The sequence below is a fragment of the Jaculus jaculus genome, chromosome 4 (assembly GCF_020740685.1).
Source record: "Jaculus jaculus isolate mJacJac1 chromosome 4, mJacJac1.mat.Y.cur, whole genome shotgun sequence".
In the NCBI taxonomy this organism is placed as follows: Eukaryota; Metazoa; Chordata; class Mammalia; order Rodentia; family Dipodidae; genus Jaculus; species Jaculus jaculus.
This window is the reverse complement of record NC_059105.1, coordinates 28,525,001-28,542,783: the sequence shown is the minus strand read 5'-3', so window position 1 is coordinate 28,542,783 and position 17,783 is coordinate 28,525,001. Positions and strand designations below refer to the sequence as shown.

General features: G+C 37.0%; 1 protein-coding gene and 1 pseudogene across 7 annotated transcripts in view; both read right to left on the bottom strand.

Moving 5' to 3' along the window:
• Positions 1-17,783, bottom strand: part of Erbb4 (erb-b2 receptor tyrosine kinase 4) — a 1,092,347-nt gene that overhangs the window by 457,433 nt on the left and 617,131 nt on the right. The window lies entirely within an intron of this gene.
• LOC105943762 lies at positions 1,543-10,404 on the bottom strand (annotated as a pseudogene).

Genomic DNA, 17,783 nt, shown 5'->3' with positions numbered 1-17,783 from the left:
ACAATCCAGCTGGGATAAAGCTGGAAGTCTACTACAGTTGGCTAGCTGTCATTGTGTTGGAAAGTTTTATGTAGGCTGCCTGGGGGGGGGGGGGGTGTCGGGGTGGGGGGGAGTCATCAACAGGCTTACAGAACTGCAGAACCAACTAGCCAGGCAAGAGGTAAACACAGTACAAAAGTAGCACAATTATTATGGGTGTAACCAACTGCTTTCTGATGGGACCTGAGATCCATTTTACTAGAGAACATTCATCCTGAGTACTGAAAACTTGGTATAAAACCAATGGCTGAAAATTTAATTGACTCTAAGAAGGAAACTGATTCTTTAGTTGACTAAATGGGTATGTTGTACAAGTCAAATTGCCCTTTAATATTTATATTGTGTTTATTATGCCCATAAACTAGTGTGGCTGCCCCCTTTGATCAGAAAAGCTTCTTTTTTTCAAACTACAATTAGCAAAGGAGAGAGTCAAAACCCACCAAAGTGCTGAGAAGTGATGGTTGAGTGCTCAGTGTTAAGTGAGCACTTTGTCACACTCTTTATGGTCCCAGAACATTGTGGAAAAGGAGAAGGCAAGAATGCAAGAGCAAAAGTGCTACTTTCTCAGTGAACCTGATATCAGCACAAAAGTGAAGGGAACAGATACTGAGGAAACTCAACACCCACCAAACTAGAGATCCAGAGGCTTTTAAGAGCCCATTACTGAAGTAAACTTAAAATGCACCCAACTTCCACTTTTGTGGAAGAGGGGGCAGAGAGATTGATAGAACCACAAGTTGGGACATTTTGTACAGACATTGCTTCTCCCCCCATAACTGACTGCTGCCCCCACAATGCATGACCCATAATCCCCATGGAGATGACCTACATCCCCAATGAGGACTGACCCTTCAGAAAAGGAGCAGGGATGAGGGAAAGGATGGCACCAACATGTGCTGTTTACAGACTAAGTATGTACATAACTAAAAAAAAAAAAAAAAAAAAAAAAACACCAGAGAGTCTGTAGGAATACTTTGGGACACCATCTTGCAGCTTCTTGCTTGTTACTTCATGATCTCACAATGATTGCTATTCGCTGCTAAACACTCCCACAATATTGAATTCATTAACATATTAACAGGGATGATGAAGACGGGAAGAAAAAAAAAGTCATCAGAATAGAGGAGGGACTAATTGGAACTAAGAAGTAGTACAGTGAATAAGAAAGAGGAGAGATGGGACAGAAAGGCTACTGTGAGGGGATTATAATCAAATTACATTATACTTAAGTACTAAATTGTCATTTAATAAAAAATAAACTTGCTTTGTGAAGTAAAAGATAAAATGTTTCTGACAACTTTGCTTTGCAGTAGTCATACTTGTAGTAAGAAATAATTATAATACTGGAGGGTGTACATCAGTAATGGGTTGTCTAAGAACATCACAGCACAGTTTCACATTACTGTCATTTGAAAATATATAGGGTAAGCAAATAAACATAAATAATAATATCTGAAAGCATCCATGACATGATATTAACCCAAAATATTAACTTACCCAGAACTACAGACTGACTGGTCTTTCTCTACACTTATTTCTGAAGGCTAGAAAAGACACCTTTATAAGAAAGTTATGTCACTGAACTGCACAGCATGATGGAAGGTGAGGAAGATGGTGGGGGGAGGGGCAGAAAGATCATCAAGAGTTGTTTCTACTTATAAATGAGGAGATTTTTGTGCTCACACAAAAGCATCCATTACTTATATACATTACACAAAATTGTGAAATTCTTTGCACTGAAAAGAAGAACTAAACAAAATTCTTTGCATTCCCTGAACTCTTCTCCTTTCTTCCTGAAAATCATTACTCAGCAGCTACGAGTGATTCTTAAGGACCTCCTGACCAGAGTGCTCATAGTCAAGAATCAGACTTTTAGGACACTACTTCCTTTCAAGAGTTAGAGTCTTTCTATTTATGGATGTAGATATTGCTCCAACATGCTCATGCCACTTACATATCACATGTTACATGTGTATTTTATTACATATATATCACATACACATATATATGTATGCATATATATGTAATGTAATATATTCTCTCTTTCCATATTCAAATGTATCCTGGTGCTTACTGTAATACTGTATGAATTATACTAACATATGTATCCCTGACTTCTCTAGACTAGACAGCTAGGCTATCTGGTGACAATATTTCCTGTACCTTTCTACCCTCCATATCCAGTCTTCACCCATGTACATAGTAGATGCCCAATTCAAGTTTATCCCATTGTTTGAGGACTCTGCATGGAGAGAAGTAAAATCTTATGAGTGAAATGATAGTGAAAGTAAACACCAGCTAGTGAGACTTGATTTATCTTTATAAAGATTTTCTGTAATTTCTTTGGGCAAGTAGACATTAAAGTTATTCACATGAAAACAAGAGGCATAACAATGCTCTTAATACTTAAATAGTTTTGAGATAAGCAATGCCCTAAAGAAATGTACTTAGTACCAATGCAAAAGCATTAGCATTTCATTAAAAACCATTCTATGACTAAAATTCTGACCCAACATTGAAATCTGAAGTTGTTAACCAGCTCAAGTGAAGGTGCTGGCTCGATCCCGAGCTTGCATGGAGTGTATGTGAGTGCCAGATGTAGCCACTGAAGAGACTGACAGCAAAGTGTGAATCAACATCTAGTCAATATTTATGCAAGTAGTCTTCACTCAAAACCATATGTATTACTTACTATCTAATATCTTTGGTACTAACAATTACTGATCTCACCTTCTATCTTCCCCAATAAGAAAACAGGGAGGAATTAAATGTTATTTCCTTGCCCCTTATGTACATTACAGAAAATCTTAATAGTGGTATTCCGTCCAGCTATATAAATCTAATCATGGGAGACTCATTCCCTGTTGAGGATACTAATTTTTTTTTTTTTTTTTTTTTTTTTTTTTAGTGAAATAGAGGATAATCGTTGAACCAAAATATATCTCCTTATATATCAACTTCAACCTCTTGGTTCTACATTCTAGCTGCTGAAAAAAAAAAAAACAAAAACACATAATTGCTTTTCAGCATGACAGATACACCTATTCCAAGACTTGAGTTCCTTTCAAGGTGCTATTAAGCGCCTGTATTCAAATAGCACCACGGGCTGGATTCTTAAACTCTCAAGACTTTCATTCCTTTTTTTTTTTTAGTTTTTTACTCTCACATTCTTTCTGTTTTAACTCATTCCCAACACCTTAAAATGGGATCATTTTACTTACAAGCTTCTCTTTTTCTCTGTTTAACATAGAGCTAGTGGACACTGAAGTTGGGCTATTTGGCTGTATCTATGACATCTAGTCTGCCTCCTTCTATGAAACCCTGACCACACTTCAGGATCAATTTCTTACTGTTTATTTTCTTTTTTGATTCTTGTTATTTTTATGTACATTTGAATTTCTTCAGTGTTGTTAGCTCACTTTTACTTACTGGCACCTAAATCCAGGTTGAAAACCAAGAATCTTCCTCAAAATGAGCACTCCTTCCCAATAGGAAATTACCAGTAATTGAATAATGATACCTAACTAAATTTCTCAAAGCTGTGCCTGGACATTATCCTTCTCCTATATCTCCTGTTTTTCTGAAACATGAGTTATGCTTTACTCATGTCCATATTTCATCCAGGAGTATCACCCACACTTTTCAATATGTCTACTTTTTGGCAACCAACAGTGAATATCTACACATATTTTAGGGAAATCTGGTATTTTCTAATTGGATTAAGTTGGAAAAAAATAGCCACAGCTCAATATCTCATTCTGTGAGAGTGAACAAGGTTTTCTATTTGTCCATATTTTTTCTTTTGTTGAGAATTTTCATACTGTAATTTGGTCCTAATCCCCTCCATTTACCTTCTTTTTAATTTTTTTTTTTAGTTTTTTAAAATTGTTTTATGAATATTTTATTTATTTATTTATTTATTATTAACTAGTTTTGTACTCAGAGAATACAGTCAAGTTGGTACCATTGTTAGCAAATTTTTAGGAATCCAAATAGGGGCTAGGGAGATGGCTTAAGGCACCTGTGTACAAAGCCAAAGAACCCAGATTTGATTTTCCAGAATGTACTTAAGCCAAATGTACAAGATGGTGCATACATCTGGAATTTGTTTGCAGTAGCTAGAGATCCTGGAGTGCTCTCTCTCTCTCTCTCTCTCTCTCTCTCTCTCTCTCTCTCTCTTTCTCCCTCTTTTTCTTTGTCTATCTCAAATAAATAAAATATATTTAAAAAAGGAATCCAAATAAAATTTGAGTAACAACAGTCTTTTTTCTAAACAATCAAACATTTATTTCTGGAACTAAAACAAAGATAAATTATTAATTTTCCTTTTTAAATAATAATTTTGATAATGGGTTATACATATATAGATGTATATTTGGAGTTGATGAATGCAAATTTTTAATACTTTTAAAAATATTTGCTTTATTTATTTGAGACAGAGAAAGAGGCAGAGAGGTGGACAAAGGGAATGGGCATTCCAGGGTCTCCAGCCACTGCAAATTAATTCCAGATGCATGTACCCTTTGTGCATCTGGCTTACACAGGTCCTGGAGAATTGAACCAGGATTCTTTGGCAAATCCCTTAACAGCTAAGCCATCTCTCCAATTTTTTATTCTTTTAAATATTTAAATAAAATTAATTTTTAATTAATGGTGTCTATCCCAGAAACATCTGAGCTTTTGAAATGGGGGGGGGATCTATTGGACCTATTAAAGAAAATGGATCAAAATAATAATGGAATTTCTTTAATAATAACAGAGAAAACAGACAACTGCTATGTTCTTCTTAAAATCAAAACTGGAATTTATAAGTTGTTATCCCCCTTCCCTTAAGGGAGACAACATTAGTTCATGAAGGAACAATTGTAGAAGAGCTAGCGGTATGAATGCAAAAGCCAAAGAAAGTTTTCATAATATTATCTTTGAGACACAAAGTATTGATATATACTAATTATTGGATGATATTGATGATATATACCAATTATTGGAATCAAATGATGACAAGAATTAAATAAGTCCTTTTGATGACTTCAGTGTAGCTGATGTCACCTGTAAGAGACCTGCATAGTAGGAGGGAACAATGATGACATCAAAATAGACGAGAGACTACTTGGAAAGAATAAGGGGCTCAGTGAAGGGATATCTTGGGAGAGGGAAAAAGAAGGGTGATGGAAGGGGATTGTGATCATGTTATATTGTTTATATAGTGGAAGTTATCAATAAAAGAGTTAGAAAAAGAATGGTTCCTAATGAAGTGAATCATTAAGAGTTATAACTAACTTTAGTATATGGAACTATTTTTTCAATATTTTAGAGTTATTTCAAAATAGATATAAGCTGTATATCAGTTAAAAGAATCAAACGAGTGCTGGAGAGATGGCTTAGTGGTTAAGGTGCTTGCCTGCAAAGCCAAAGGTCTGAGGTTTGATTCTTCAGGTCCCATGTAAGCCACATGCACATGGTGGTTCATGCTTCTGAAGTTTGTTTGCAGTGGCTAGAAGCCCTGTTGCGCCCATTCACACTCACTCTCAATCTCTCTCCTCCTGTCTCTGTTTCTAATAAGTAAGTAAATAAAAATAAATCTTAAGAAAAAGAATCAAAAGATGGCAAGAGTTAAGACTTTTTGGTAATTTTAATATAAATTGAATTTTGTAACTAATCTGAATTTTATAAATCATAATAGACAGACTAATATTATGCATCAATTTTTGTGTTTTGTTTTTGTTTTTTGAGGTAGAGTCTCACTGTAGCTCAGGCTGACCTGGAATTCATTATGTAGTCTCAGGTTGTCCTCAGACTCACAGTGATCCTTCTACTTCCGCTTCCCAAGTTCTGGTATTAAAGGCATATCCTACCACTCCCAGCATATGCTTCACATTTTATCTCCAAGGGCACCAAACACATTTTTAATTATATATCTGGAGTATTTGTATTTTTTTATCCTTCAGCCTGACACCTGCTCATTGACTTGCTAGTCTTCTTTCTTGCTTTTTCAAGTCTTAATGCAAATAGCAGATTTTGATTAGACTTCCCCTATCAATCTTACACACAACTGCAAACTAAACCCAGCCACTATTATACCCCAATTACTTTATTAGGTCTTATATCTTTCTTGCCATCAAAATGTTGCACAAGAGCAGAATTTACTTCTATACACTCTTCATCAAGAAAAAAAATTGTGAAGCCGGGCGTGGTAGCACACACCTTTAATCCCATCACTCGGGAGGTAGAGGTAGGAGGATCGCCATGAGTTCGAGGCCACTCTGAGACTCCATAGTTAATTCCAGGTCAGCCTGGGCCAGAGTGGAACCCTACATGACCCCCCCCCCCAAAAAAAAGTGCAACAAAATACACAGAAAAATAATTTCTTAAGATAAAAGTGGATAAAGAAGGAAACAGAAAATATTACATGTGAAACTTCTTATTCTAAGTAGAAATTTTAAAAGTTCAGAGGGAAAATATAGGCATGTGCCCACTGATTTGTTTAAAGGCTAAGAAACATTAAAATACTTGGAAATAAACACATGTCAAAATAATAAGGAAAAACTATGAGGAATCTCATACATTTTATATGACACTTGTGGGAAAGTTCTTCTGTAATCAAAGTTTATTAAGATATTTGAAAATTTAGAGACTCAAAAATAGATATTTGAGGCTGAAACTTTACTCATATTCTCTTCTCCCCATATCAAATACTCATTTAGACTGACATAGCAACTCCACATGTTTTCAGTGGTTATCAATGAGCCGGGCTCACTATGCAAAGTGAGGCAGTTGAACTTGATCCTCACTTAAAAACAATACCCTTGAAGTAGAGGTCCTTCCGTGATGCTCTATGCAACAATTAAAGAACTTTCTCTGCACCGTTTCCAGATCTACTGTCATGTCTGTGAACCCTGTAACCATTTCTTCCTGTCCAGTTTCTTCTGCTGTAACTACAAAAAGAACTAAAACGTCAAGAACAACCTTTTTGCCTACATAAGCAAAGAGAAATAGCTACTGTGATTTGACATGAGAATAGAACTGATAAAGAGCAGGAGACAAAAATTGACTACGCAGTTGAGAGTGCCTTGGCTAGAAGCAGGACTTTGTTCTTGAGTGTGCTTTACCCTAAAAGAGTTCTGTCAGCCACCCCCTTGCTGAAGGCCAGAAATGTCAGAAGAGAGGTTGAACTTTTTAAAATCTTTATTTTTCTCCCCCCTACAGGGCTCTGCCTCCCTTAGAAACCAGAGATAAGGATCTGAGTAATACTGCAAAGCACCTACCTACCTGGCATGGAAATTGGACTAATGAGTTCATCCACCCTCCAGTAAAGCCTTAGTCCCTGGAAGAAATCCTCCAAAAGTCACCATGAGGATTCCTCAGTTGGTATAATCCTAAATTGAATACTTTCTTCAATAGCATCCATGTCTGAGGATCCCTCCTGCTACCTGGGAGATGTGACCATAATAAAGCCATTCTAACTGGGATTGGTGATGCACATCTTTAATCCCAGCACTTGAGAGGCAGAGGTAGGTGGATAGCTGTGAGTCTGAGGCTACACTGAGACTGCATAGTGAACTCCAGGTCCACCAGGGCTAGAGGGAGATCTTACCTTAAAAAAACAAACCAAACCAAAAAAAAAAAAAAAAGGTCCCTTTGTTGTCTTTGGACTTTACTCTTCAAATTCAATTGACAAGAACCTGGAGAACACTGACTCAATGTAAGTTGTGTGTAACTATGAGCACCTAATATCCCAAATCCTGAGTTCAAAGACCAAGAAGTTTTCCTTCACTCTTAAAGTAACAATATCCCCATATCATATAAATAATAAAATCCTGACATATAATTCTGTATAACAATAATTATCAAACATTTTCGCTATCACACATTGGAAATTATATTGCACTATCTCATAATGATATATATTCAATACTTTATAAATGAATTATATAAATATATACACATATTCACAATTTTACAAAAAGATAGGGGGCTGGAGAGATGGCTTAGCTGTTAAGCGCTTGCCTGTGAAGCCTAAGGGCCCTAGTTCAAGGCTCGATTCCACAGGATTCATGTTAGCCAGATGCACAAGGGGGTGCACACGTCTGGAGTTCGTTTGCAGTGGCTTGAGGCCCTGGAGCTCCCATTCTCTCTCTTCTCTCTCTCTCTCTCTCTCTGCCTCTTACTCTCACTGTCTGTCGCTCTCAAATAAATAAATAAAAATAAACATTTTGTTTTAATTTTTAAAAAATATAGGGCTACATGAAATAAGTTATATGTATATATTATTTTATTCTACTTTGTTACATTTATGCAGAAGTATTTAAATTAATTTCTCACTAATGAACTGAAATGCACAATTTGAAAATAATAGCAAAAGGAATTTTAGTCTCTTAACAGGACTGAATTGTAATCTAGGCTACTGCTCACATTATGCAATGAAATTGAACTGTGTTTGATTCTGAGAAAGTCATAGAAAATTGCGGTGATGACAAAATCATAAACGGCATTCTTATTTTCAAATAGAGAGAGGAAAAACTTTTTGATAAATTGGGTGGGTGATATGGGAGATCATTTGTGAACACGATTAAAATAGTAGTAATCACTAGTGTCCAACATAATTTCTGTTCAAATTAATCAAATCATACAAAACTCAATATATTAATTGCCAAGCTAGTATAATAAGGAAATATAGCATTCCTGTGAAATCATGAGGAAGCTAAGAGCCTGTGGAATCTTATAAGCCAGAAATAACAGTATGGCCATTCAATCCATTTCCTTTTTTTTTTTTTTTAATATAAATGTGTATTACTTGTTCAGATTTACTTGTTTTTATCTAATGTGTCCCTTCTTTTTTGAAAACTTTTTACTGACAGTTTTCACACATTCACATAATGTATTTTGGTTAAAATCTCCACCCATTACCTTCTTTTGTTCTCCCTCCGTCTTTCATGTTTGCTGAACACCAGAACTCAAATATTTCATAAAATTTTATATGAAGAGACTTACAAAATTGTATTATAATATGAAAGTTAAAATAAGACAAATTTCTCTTCATGTCCCTGTCTTAGTCTGGACATAAGAAGACAAAAGTTTCACAAGTGTCTGACTAAGCTGTCTTCTTTAAAATACTTTTTATCCACATATATTTTCCAAGAACAGTAAACTGTATAGCTAAGAGATTGTATTAATATCTTTAAATGTTTATTCAGTATCTTTGAACTAACTTATCAATAGTGGTAATATAAACTGTATTTCTACTTTATTTCAAACTAATTTGTCTTTCTTTTGCTAGTATGATACTACAAATCATTCCTGTCTTACATAGTTTGGATAAATCTTTTACCTTTAAGTACTATGATCATTTTAATAAGCGATCACACAAAGAGAATGCCATATAACTAGGTGAAATGCACCATTTCTTTGTGGTTCTTTTTTTTTAAATTTTTATTGAAGATCTTTTTTTACTTTTATTTTTTTATTAACAGCTTTCATAATTATAGGTGACAAACCATGGTAATCCCCTCACCCACTATTTTCCCTTTGCAACTCCACTCTCCATATCCCGTCCCCCTCTCAATCAGTCTCTTTCATTTTGATGTAATCAAAATTATTAAATTACCTAGAGTTCTTTGTCAGAAGGGAGGGCACAACAGGTTTTTCTCCATGTGTCTATGAACTACAAATTTCAACTCCCTGGCATGCCCATTCTCTCTCTCTCTCTCTGCCTCTTTCTCCCTCTGTTGTTCTCAAATAAATTTAAAAAAATAAAAATAAAAGAAATTCCAGTCAGAGCTTTAATGTGCTTCCTAGGTCTTCACTCATGCTTCTTCTACTGCAATCTTCATACTTTCATTTTCAGAGGGTATTAGTACAGTCTTTACACCCTCACCAGCTGGAGCAAACCCAGGATCATTGGTTTCCTCTCAAAAGGCACCAACTCATCAGGTATCCAGGTAAGTTAATTCTCATGAATACTCTAGCCAGGAAGAAACTCAATAGGACACAGACAAGCCCAGTGAAGAGAAGAAGAAATCTATTGAGTCTGAAATGTTTGGTGCATTTGATAGGTCCAAGATTATGAAACTTAAACTTCCCATTTTAAAATGGAAGCTAGATGCAAGTTCTTGGAGGCTTAATATACTGTCCATTGACTCTGTAGGCTAAGAATCTACTGGCCTCTGATGCCCTTGCTCATTAGTCATTGAGCCAACACTTAGAGCTTCAACAATAATGTCATGAATTATTCTTGCAGTGATGAGAAGGACCCCACAACCAGAGCTTACACTGTAATAGCCAGGGCATGTGCGCCCAGGGCCGTTTCTTCAGCTTCAGGTTGGGACATTCAAGCACTGAGAGTAAAGGTCAGTACAAAGTCTCCATGTTGGTAGTGGCTGGGCTAGCTATCCGCTCTCAAATCACATGTGCCAAAGTTTGATAAAAATATTTATCTGACATTTACTCATAAGCATTATCTGTATTTAAATCAGAATGGCTATAAACATCTGCTGGCCTTTCATCATACCATGACTAAATTTCCATTATTCTTTTTAAATGCACTACTGGCCACTTTTGTCATTTTAAAAGCAAATAGCTATGCAATATTTTCAGGGTCATTAAATTAAAAAATGATAGTGAAAGACAATCATTGACTAATTTATACTTCTCTCCTAATGAGAATAGAAATGGTAATTACTTTTCATATTAAAACATTCTGAAGTCAGTCACATGTATTGAAATAGCATGCATATCATTCAAGGTACTGGACCTATTGACCTTAGGTTATAACAGTTCACAACCATAACTATAGGCCAGTATTAACACCAGTGGTGTAGACTAATTGTGATAGCTTTGTTGTCAAGTTGATTTATTTAGGAATCTACAGACATTCCTTTTGAGTGGATCTCTGAGGATGCTTCCAGGAAGGATTTACTGAAGGAGGAAGTCCTTCCACAGTGTGAGCCCTTCCTTCAAAGTGGACAGCCAGTTTCAGAGGGGGGCTTTATCTAAGGAAGCTCTGGGAAAAAAGAATCTCTTCCTCCCACCTGGCTGCTGGTAATGCTGGCTGTTTTGCAGTGTGGACTGAAAACCAACAGTTCTCCAAGAAGCCTCCAGGCCTTCAGTACTGGATTGGGACTACTGAGGCATCCAGCCTCATGGACAGAGCAAGCTACCTGGTTCCTTTACTCTTAGGACTACAAACTGCGATTGTTGGACTGGCTTGAGCTAACCCAATAAATTCCTTTTAATGTGATTCATTCTGTTGGTTCTGTTCCTCTAGAGAACTCTGATTTATACAGATTGTGGTTTTGGGACTGTTCATAGAAAAATAGAATTTTCTAATGATCTTGGTGTTTTCTAGAGTTGGCTGTCCAGATCCAGTGCAACTAAAAGTTCTACTGGTAAAAGGAGAGTGCTTTTACTGGTCATAAGGAGAGTGTTTTCACTGGTAATAGGGAGGATGCTGATAATCATGGTGTGAACTATATAAGAACTCCATAAGATAGTCAGATGCTTTTGGTAATCTAGAGTTATGTCTTGTGAGGATCAAAGAATTTAGTAACTCCATTTCTAAAACTTTAGAATATTTGTGAAAAAGTAAGACAAATGATGATTTTTTTTTTTCTATTATCTCTGGGAACAACTGAAGCTCAGAAGGGAATTCCCCAGCTCAAGACCAACATACATGATTTGAAGGTTTCTAAGGGTGCCCTGGAGGAGAGTCTCCTCTCTAGCAAGAACAGGGCTCAAATTGCAGAAAACCAAACCCAAGTTCTCATTGAAAGATTGGCTAACTTGCAACACAAATTCAAATACCAGCCTCACAGGCCATCAGAAGTTAAAGTGAGGGCACTACTTAGAAAATAGTGAGATCCTATTATTTGAGATAGGGATGTATGGGAAGACCTTCAAGAATCTGGGAACATCGAACAATCAGGTTCTGAGCAAGTTGTTTTGCATGACAATGGGACCTCCCTTCCCTTAGCAGCAGTTGCATCCCCACCCCCACACCCCAAAGTATTGTCCTCTCCACCCTTGCCTGAGGGAATTAATCCTTCTTTGTCTGAGGAACTACCAGTGACCCTCCCTGCAGGAGCTGGTGATACTCCTCATCATTGCCCACCCATCTTTGTCTTTAGACCTATAACCTGACTTAACACCAGGCAGGCCTCTAAAGGTTATATAGTGTGACTCAAGTGGCTGGAGAGATTGCTTAGAGGTTAAGGTGTTTGCCTGCAAAGCCAAAGGATCCCAGTTTGACTCTCAAGAACCCAGAACCCACAGAAGCCAGATGCACATGTGGGCTCATGCATCTGGAGTTTGTTTGCAATGGCTGAGGGCCTCTCTCTCTCTCTCTCTCTCTCTCTCTCTCTTTCTCTCTCTCTCTCTCTCTTGTTCTCTGCTTCTTTCTCTCTCTCAAATAAATGAATAAAATGCATTAAAAAAAAAAAGAGGAAAGAAAGTATGACTCCAAAGGAGGGGAGGTAGACCCTTAAAGAACTTCAGGGGTTTTCTAATGTGTACAGGGAGAAGCATGGGGAATATGTGTAGGAATGGACTTTAATCATGTGGGAGGTAAAAATCTAAGATTAGATCAGGCAGAGTCTATTGAATTGAGCAGAGATTTTAGATTTAACATTGCAGCTTCTGCAGTTGGAAGATGTGCCAAAAGTTTATTTGATTGGTTGGCTGAAGTATAGATTCAAAGATGCACTTCTGTGAAAGAACACCAGCTCCTCATGTTGATGAAGGCCCAGAGAACTTGAAAATCTGGAGTGGATTTGCCATGTACACTCCTCTTTGTCCCCACAATGGGAGCCTCCAGAAGATGTGGCTTTGACTAAGACTTTCAGAAATGATTCCTGAGAGGAGCCCTAGCATGCTTAAAATGCTCAATCATTGGTCTTTTATCCTGGGTATGGATTTACTTTTCTTGCATGTAGTGCATCTGCCAAAACTACCATCCATGGGTTTACAGAATGCCTTATCCACCATTATTGTATTCCACACATCATTGCTTCTGACAAAGGCACTCATTTCACAGCTAGGGAAGGTGGCAGTGGGCTCATTATCATGTAATTCACTTGTCTTACCATGCATTCCACCACTCTGAAGCAGCTGGCTTGTAGAATGGTGGAATGGCCTTTTAAAGAAACAGTCACAGAACCAACTAGGTGGAAATAGGCTGGAGAGCTGGGGGAGGCTGCTACAGCAGGTTGCATATGCTCTGAATCAGTAAAATACAGCCTGGATTCTGCAGTCCAAGAATCAAGGGGTGGAAATGGGCATCATATCACGTACTGTTACTTCAAGTGACCCATTAGCCAAATTTGTGCATCCTGTTCCCAGTTCCAGAGGGGGGAGTGCTTTTGCCAGGAGACACAAAAAACATTTAACTGAACTGGAAGCTAAGATATCTCCCTGGCCACTTTGAGCTCCTGATGCTCTTAAGTGAACAGGTTAAGAAAGGAGTTGCAGGGCTGGAGAGATGGCTTAGTGGTTAAGCACTTGGCTGTGAAGCCTAAGGACCCTGGTTCAAGGCTTGGTTCCCCAGGTCCCACCTTAGCCAGATCCACAAGGGGGCGCACGTGTCTGGAATTCGTTTGCAGAGGCTGGAAGCCCTGGCGCGCCCATTCTCTCTCTCTCCCTTTATCTGTCTTTTTCTCTGTGTCTGTCGCTCTCAAATAAATAAATTTAAAAAAAAAAATTTAAAAAAAGAAGAAAGGAGTTGCAATGGTAACATGGGTAAGAATGGAGAGGTATGTCTGCAGTACAGGAGACCAGTTAGGGCATCTCTTGGTGCTATTTCCTGTTATCAAAGTCAAAGAACAACTCTAACAACCCAACAAAGACAATATGATAAATGGTCCAGATCCTTAAGGAATGAAAGTAGGAGTCACCCCTCCAAGTAAAGAACCAAAACTTGCTGATATGCTTGCTGAAGGTGGAGGAAATACATAATGGATATAAGAAGAAGGTAGTTACAAATACCAGCTAAAGCTATATGACCAGCTACAAAATAAGGACTATAACTGCCATGCTCTACCATTTTAGGGAGTCTTTCTGCATATGTACACCAACATTAAAATGCTTTTGTTCTTCTTCTATATCTGCATTAGGCAATTAGTATAGATTAAAATTATTATATCACTACTTAACTGTTGTTGAATTTATATCTAACCTAAAATATTATAGAGTAAGCATTTCTCAAAGGACCTTGTTTTGGGGGGAAGATGGTGCATGTCCAGTTGTAACTGGGACAGTTATATCATGTTAGGTGGAATCTTGACCTTGCTACTGTCTTCATTTGGAAATTAATTATGATGTAAGGAGATATGGTTTGGTGTCATGTTGACAAGGAGTGGACTTGTGATGATTAAGTTTTGTTGTCAACTTGATCTTTCTATAAATCCACAGATGTTCCTTTTGAATGAGTCACTGAGGTTGCTTCCAGGAAGAATTAAATGAAAGAGGAAGTCCTTCCTTCAATGTGAGCCCTTCCCTCATTGTGAGTGGCCCCTCTCGGGGGGGTGAGGGGAGGCTTTATCTAAGGAAACTCTGAGAGAAAAGAATCTCTTCCTCCCACCTGGCTGCTGCTGCCTGCTGCCTTCCAACATGGACTGAAAACCTGTGTGAACTGAAGATCAGTGTGGACTGAAGACCAGGGCTCTCCAGGAAGCCCCTGGGTTTCAGTGCTGGATTGGAACTGAGGAGGTATCCAGCCTCCTGGACTGAGCAGCTACAATGATCCTTGACTCTCAGGCCAACAAACTGCTATTGTTGGACTGCTGTAAACTAAGCCAATAAATTCCCTTTAAATAAAATCCATTCAATCAGTTCTGTTCCTCTAGAGAACCCTGATACACTGTTATTCAAAATTTCAATTGTGTTTTTCCCAATAGCTATCTATCATCTATCATGATAACAGTATTTGATAAATTGATAAATGTATAAATTATGAAGGCATTGAAGAGTTGACAAATAAGGCCACAGATTGACATGAATTCAAAAATCATGAGATTCATACAAGTTCTAATGATCAGAAATTATAAATCTGAACTATTTCATGAGAAAAACTATAAAACACAAAACCTAATGCCTCTACTCTTACACTCTTCTTTTTGTTAAATATAATGGTAGAACCCATAATTCAATTTTCTGAAGCATTTACACATTTCTTTTGCAGCATTTGTCTCTTGTTAAAAGTAGTTATTTTATTTGAGTTTATAATTACATTTTAAATTCAGAAAACATATTTATTATTTGCATTGTGCATTTAATTTATTATATCTTTATAGTAAATGTAGTCTTGAAGAGCAGGCAGTGATACTTAGAAATTATGAAGCCAACTACAAAGCAATCTTAGAATTATTTACATGACATTACCATACCAGATAGGCCTATATAATCACTGCTTAATGTTTTCCAGTGTTAAATTAGACCGTGAAATAATCATGTCTATACTGACATGAGTTTCTTTGGTTCATAGGTTGTAGTATAATTTTAAAGGAAGATCCAAAGCCTGAGGCCTGCTTTACCCACACAGTTCCTAAATAGACCAGAACCAAGGAAAACTGGCTTTGTTGAGTACAACATATCTGCCTTGATTGACAGCCAATCAAATACCATGTTGTTATTGTCATAAATAAGTAGCATTTGGGTAAACAGAGAAGGAAGCTTGCTGTGCCTGTCTTCTTGATATATGCAGATGATATCCAGTGCTTATTTTTCATCAGCCTATGAGCTGCCCGTGCCTGTTGTTATAGGAGATGCGGCTCTGCACCCAGTAGTAGAGGCCGCTGCTTCCCATCAAAGCCAGGATTCCACACATAAACACACAAGAGTGCTCTGAACTGTAAAGTGATTCCTAAACACATTGGAGAACTTCAAAAAAAGCAAGCAGCTCTTGTCTTCTCAGATAGAAATTCTCTGCATGCTTGCTGGGATTTCTGAGTATACCAACACAGAGAAAGCAGTTGTTCTCATGTCTTAAAATAGAACAGAGTGACCATTTAACCTTTCTATTGCCCAGTTAGATTTTAAATACTATTTTTGTTAAACAAACACACACACAGCCCAAATTAATACACACCCCCCCCCCCAAATTAAACTGTATTTCTCATAATGGAATAGAACATAGGTGAAACTATAAAAAAGAAATGGAGATTTTGAAATATAGAAAAGTTAAGAATGCATTTGCAAGTATTTAAGGAATGGTATTATATTAGTGACACCCAAATATTTTTATATTAAAAATCTGATCCTCAAAGAAGTAACACTATTTTAAGTAATCCCCTTTTTGAAAAGGATTTGGTGACTATTCATAATAAAGGATAATTATGTTTTCTGGTTCTTGAATTATATTTAGCAACATACTCAGGCTCCAGGGCGGTCATGAACTCAGGGCACTTATAATAACTATGTCTTCTCAAGATTTTTCACATGTTCTTTGTTTAGAAGTTACACAATTTATTTACTAGTTACAAGTAATGTCTACTCTATACATGTAAAGCATGATTTACTGAAGCTTAATCACTGGCCTGTTTTACATGGACTGGAAATTCACACACCTTGTCCCTTCTGTTTCAGTGTTATATATTAGAAATGAAATTTAAGAATTTGTCTGAGTAACACTCAAATCTAAACTGGAATAGCCACCCATTGAATATTCTAGATGATTAACTGGTGATGTTCATTCTTTCACTGTATCTAAAGGAGTAGAAATGAATATTAAGATTAGTTAATCAGCTAAGTTTGGTTTTGTATATTTTACATACAATAAGTGATTCTGAAGTACATCTATCTCTCTGTTTAGTTTTCATCTGGGCCAACAAATGGAGGGTGGTAGTGAGCAGCAGCAGACTTTACTAACGTGTGGATCCCAAAGCCCAGAGCATGTGCCTCATTTTTGCTTTTTGTCCAGTCCTATAACTATGAGTAAGTCATTTATCTCATCTGAAACTCACTTTTCTTTTTCTCACCTGTCTTTAACTTTCTTTTTACATAGAGCTTGCATTCAATGAGTGGATTTTTTTCTGCAATACAGACAGGATTGCCTGTGCAGTAGATGCTTCAGCTCCTCTGGAAGCATGACAGGTACGTGGGGTTTCACTGTGTGCAGGCACTGGTCCTGGCAGGAGTAATCGGGAACCTACTGTGGGAATCCACAGAGGTAAGCTGAAGGAGTGATCCAAATGTCCTTCTGGAAGCATTATCCACCTGGGAAAATTTCTCATCCAGTGACTACTGACGGGTAGCTCTGCCATAACACTGCTAGTCATCATGGCTAAGTCCCCACTTGCACATGTTTATCTCATTTCAAGATACCATCTGCAGTGTTTCCCAACATCATCATCTCCAAGGTGAAGGCATCACATAGAACTGGAGTAGTGATTACTGTGTACACATCTGGCCTTTTCTGGAATTGTCAGAGAAAAGTGACAGCCTAATAACTTTCTGTATTTTATCACCCTTGATATTAAAACCCCAGTTTATGTTGGAATTCAGTGTATAAAAGATGTTGTATTCATGGGCTCAGAAAATGGAAAAAAAAATGTTTTTACATTGGTAATACAGTCAGAGTATTTAATTCATTATATTTTCTCTTTATATACAAAAACAAGCATTTGGACCTGCTCATAATAAATAGGTAATTGTATGGCTCTCCTAGAAACTATGAACTGTATTATATTCATTTTAATTATTTTTCTTACAGTTTTGGGATTCACTCTACATGTATATGTATAATTATTTTTATTTAG